The 5,260-nt window shown below is 34.3% G+C and overlaps 1 pseudogene; it reads left to right on the forward strand.

The window, feature by feature from the left end:
• The first annotated feature begins 1,196 nt into the window (after positions 1-1,196).
• Positions 1,197-2,410, forward strand: LOC111402695 (annotated as a pseudogene).
• Positions 2,411-5,260: the final 2,850 nt, after the last annotated feature.

A 5,260-nucleotide genomic window follows, 5' to 3' on the forward strand; every position in this document is an offset into this window, starting at 1 on the left:
CTAAGTGACACGATTAGACGTTTAAAAAATAAGGAATCATACTAAACGTTTACCAATATTAGAGCTATTTTACAACTGAAATAACTATTACAATGAAAAGAAAATTACAACTCAAACTTGAAGTAATATTTACAATGTGCGGCCGAAGTTGGGCAAACTGCGGCTGCGATAGTGTCAAGGGGCTAAGTAAAGCTGCAATCCTTGACACATGGACACGCCGACACACAATTTTTTTAAAAAGTTCCGACATGACACGTTGACTACAAATTTATTTTTTTAGTTTATTTTAATTTTATAGCCTAAAGTAATATTTTTTTTTATACTTATTGAATCATATATATAATGATAAATAGAAATCAAACTTGACATTAAATTCATAAATGTTTCTTAATAACATAAGTTCAAAAAGTAAAAATGAAATTAATTAGATCATTCATCTTGAATCTCTTCAACATCTTCATCTCCATCTACAAATACTATCGCCTCCAATTCTGATTCATCTAGAGATAAATTAGCAACTTCAAGCACACCAACATTTTCAAATATATCAAATGCATCTCCACCGATATCCCACATTTTAGTCTCTCATTGTGAGTATTGCGCACTCCTCCTTGACAAGAGACGAAGAAGGTTACACACTTAAAACGATTTTTAACCTTTGGTTTAGTGTTTTAGCTATGGGACTTCAAAAATGTAGGAGTAAATGGTGATTGTTATATATAACAAACAATTCATATTACCAAGAGCAATTAATAATGCAAAATAAGAAATAGAAAGTGAGAAAACAGAAGATTTAAGATGCTTTACTATCAATGTGAGAGCTACGTGCACTTGGTACTGTAGAATTGCGCTATACTGAAGAAGGGAGTGACAATATGTTTTGAACTTTCATCTCTCTATGTTCTTTCTCTTCTATGACATTGAATGAAGGCTCGACCTAATAGCCTTTTTCTACGAAGAAAATACTAGGGCTACATGAACATGTAGAATTTTCCAAAGTACCTCGAATCCCATCACCTAGATGCCTACCGCTCCCAAATCCCCATCAACCTTACCTCGAAGGTTGAACTGAAGACAAGAAAAAGTACGTACAGTACACTAGGTTCCATTTCTATCAATACTTCAAATTTCAGCTATTTTGTCTACATCATTTCATAATACATGGGATAATGCTTTGAATTAAGGTATTTCCAGTCATGGGAAAAGTTGAAGTACAAGGGGAGTCATGGCATGGTCATGTCACTGCAGTATTTGTAGCTCTTGAATTTCAAAAGCAACAATGAACCGTGCTACGTGTACAGGTGGGAGGTTTACAGATTTGGTACAAATAAGATACAATGGTGGTGTGAGTGGTTCGTTTTTGAGAAAAAATAAAAATCACATGGGGCTAGGTCTGTATAGACCCTTCGGCAACAATTGGCCAAGAAACTCATGAACTTGCTTGAGGACATCAGTGACAAGATGTAAGTGGACATGCTTTTGATGAATGAAAGTGGGCTCATATTTCAAAGAATCTAAATCACATTGAGATTTTACGGTGCAATTATCGGGAAATTAAAATGTGATTCCAAATTTTTTAACTTTGAACTATTGCATTTTCCAGTGCTTTGAAGCTCTTTGTGTGCTCCTTTTACCGATTTTTATATCCCGGAATTCCATGATTTAACACCCAAAGTTCTTCATATTCACATTTATAGTCCTCCTTTGCAATCAACTGTTGATAGGAATTGCTGGATGAGCTCTATGTCTTAAAGCGTGCTTCAATTTTGTAGTGATAAGGCTTATTTCATTGATCTTTTGTGAGAGCTTCAAATACACCTGCTATCAAGATGTATGAAAAGGTAATATCTTGTAATTTCTGCTAGTTTTACTTTGTATAATGTGCGCCCCTAACATATTTTCTTTTGATCCCTTCTTATTGTACAGTCAGGGGTTCTGGGAACTCCTACCGAACACTCACATGGGGTGGGTCCCATGTGGGTAAAAAACTGGAAAAAAATCAATCCCGCTCACCCCATGTGAGTATTCTGTTCATGTTCTGTAAACAATAAATTTGTACACACAGATTTATTGTTTTCTTTTACAATGTGAACCGAGTACAAGGACGAATTTCTGTTCTTAATCATATCAATTACTATGCTCATTTCCCTGCTTTGTCCTTTCAGCTTAGTTATATGGTTTATAGAAGGGTACTACGTTATTACTCTGGAAAAGAGGGTGGATAGGGTGAGTTGCTGCAAATGACTCCACAAGTTCATTATTCTGCGTCATGATGAGGAAAATAGGGTAGTTTTATTTCTCTCTTTGTTTTCTTTCTCAGATGAGGAAAGCTTTATCTCGGGATGTAGAAAAGAAGTCTGTTATTCCTCTCAAGCGGCCAGTTACTCCGGACTAGCTGGAATATGATTAAAATTTAAATCTGTTTTTCTTGATTGAAAGAATGTCTTAGATTTGGTATGTCTTTTTCAATTTGAACCAGTTGGAATGGAGTATTTAACTAATTACTTCTCTGCTCGTTATTAAGGTTTTGACAACTTGTGAATTCTGTGCGTATGGAGCAATTTAGACAAATCAAGCTTATGTGTCTCTAATTGAGTCTATTTCCTTGAATAGTTTTTTAGTTTACATAATAAGAATATAAAAGAAAGAATGCATATCCAAATAGTAGGTACAATATATTTTGAAAATTTTAAGCGACTCTAAATAGTGAGACTCGTAAAATTTTGGTTCAAATAGTGATCAAGTAATTCGATAACCTTTATTTGATACCAGTTTATAGTATTTTAATAATCGCTCAAATTATTTTTTAACAACATTTTGTGAGATCTACATATACTGTCAATTTATATATCATTCATTTCTACTTGTTTCTAATTGAAATTGATTTAAGGGAAAAATTCATAAACCCTGTATTAACTATGCATAGTTCAAAAATCATGTTTAAAGTTTAACTAATGCAAAAATCAGATTTTTATCTAATTAATTTAAAATATTTATTAATTAAATATAATAAAATAACAATTATACAATTAATGGTCACGTGTGCACATTTATAGGTCATAGATTTATTTCTTGGTCACATATTTTCAAATTAATTGGTCACAAATTATTTTGAGGTCACGAATCAAAACTTTGATAGGTCACATATTATTTCATGGTCATAGATCACAATTTATCCATCAATTTTATAGGTCACAATTTATGTCATTGGTCACAAATCTAAAAAATTATAGGTCACGAATCATAACTATAGGTCACATGTCACATATTTTCAAATTTGATGGTAACAAATTACATTTTTAGTTACAAAACGATCGAATTTCAAATTTGATGGTAACAAATTACATTTTTAGTTACAAAACGATCGAATTTCAAGGTAATAGATTAATAATCAGTCACAGGGGGGCCAAACACTTGGTCACAGAGACCAAACACCCTAATCCATCACAATACTTGGTCACAAACACTATCCCGGCCACAACACCATCACGGCCACCACTCTAAACTGCCAACAACACCACCACCATCGCCAACATGAAAAACATCACCACCGACCATCACCACCAAATCACGCCGGTTGCAGTGTCATTCTCACCAAACCACACACTTTTTTCTCGTAGTTGCGATAGAGAGAAGGAAAGAGGTGGGACGCATGGCTTCTTCACAAATCATGTGCAGCGCCGCTAACCACTAGAAAATCGTTGCCTGCACTACATCACTACACAACCGTTGCCACCTACAGATCCGCCATGCCACAGCACCACCAAAACAATGCCAACAGCAACAAAAAATCCACCAAAAGGGACTCGAAAACAGCAAGTCAAGGTCAACAACACCACCCACACCGTTGTCCTCATCAACAATCCCAAAGCCCCCAACTAGTCCACAATCTGACAGATCTAGATGGTATTTGCTCCGTGCAACACTCTTGCTTGTGCTGTGAGCAATGGTTCCTACACTGGCATCGTCACTATTGCTCGCGATTATGAATGGTGCTCGATGTTGTACGGGGGAGGAATTTCATTTTCATCGCAAGGCGCAACTGCTGCTGTTTCCACCTCAGTAAGCCGATGAATGATCGTCACTGTGATTTTGGCGGCGGTCTCCTTCAGTGGGGGGGCACCGAAGATGTGGGTTGAGTGGGGAGAAATGAGGAAGAGAAACGGATCTAAATTCTAGGGATTATATTAGAAATTGGGTTGAAATAGGATTGAATTATATTATATTAACATTATTAATATTAATAATTAAATCAATACCTGAATTTTGAATAAAAAAACTTTCCGTTCTGATATTCAAATGCCTGAAATCTTGTAATTTCCCTTGATTTAAACGATTTTGAAACATGCTTTTCAGTTGGGTTGATAATTATATTGGGCCTAATAACTGTTGAACATATGATCAAAAAGCCTTCACGCATTCCAAATAACATGTCCTCCATCCACACTGCAAAAAGGTTTATTAAATTTGTTGGGAAAAAACAGAGAGGTAAGTATGGTACGATACGAAGTATTGATCGCACAAATAAGAACAAGATTAAAAAAATACAAAAAGAAAGATTGATTGAGGAATCAAGTAATTTTATTATTGACAATCAATGGAGAGAAAAATACAATATCAGCAATACATAATTTGAAAGAAGAGTCAAATATATATAGAGACAATTCAAGTTCTAGAAGCAGAGTTGTAGATGACATAGAATTTTCAAAAGTTTCCTTATCTCGATCTTTTTAAGTCCAACACAAATTTTAACTCCCGATAGGATTTTCGCATAGAACTTCGACTAGAATTTACCAATAGACTTTGAATAGGATTTCAAAAGTATTTCAAATAGAATTCTTCTTAATGTGCATTTTAATTAGAACTCTCAATTATCTTCATAAAAAATTCGGATCACACTCAAATTCTAAGATAATTGACCTCTAAATTTAGTTCATACATCTCCCAGAAATTCCTCTCGGTTTTTCCTGTATTTCATATTTCAATAAGCGAAAATGGAAGCATTTTTCTTCTCATTAATGGCGGTTTATTAATTTTGCTCGGGTACAAAGTTGGATAATTTGGAAACAGTTCGCGGCTTGAGTAGAGGTGTCATGATTTTTTGTTTTGATTCTTTTCACATAATTTAATGGTTTATCTAATTTATCTGTATTTTTGGTTGTGCTACATGCACATCATCACTTATAAATTGATTTGCAAACACATGATGTGATGAGATATAATTAAATCAAAATCTCTTCAACCAAATAAAATAAAAAAA

Source organism: Olea europaea, chromosome 10 (genome assembly GCF_002742605.1).
Source record: "Olea europaea var. sylvestris chromosome 10, O_europaea_v1, whole genome shotgun sequence".
In the NCBI taxonomy this organism is placed as follows: Eukaryota; Viridiplantae; Streptophyta; class Magnoliopsida; order Lamiales; family Oleaceae; genus Olea; species Olea europaea.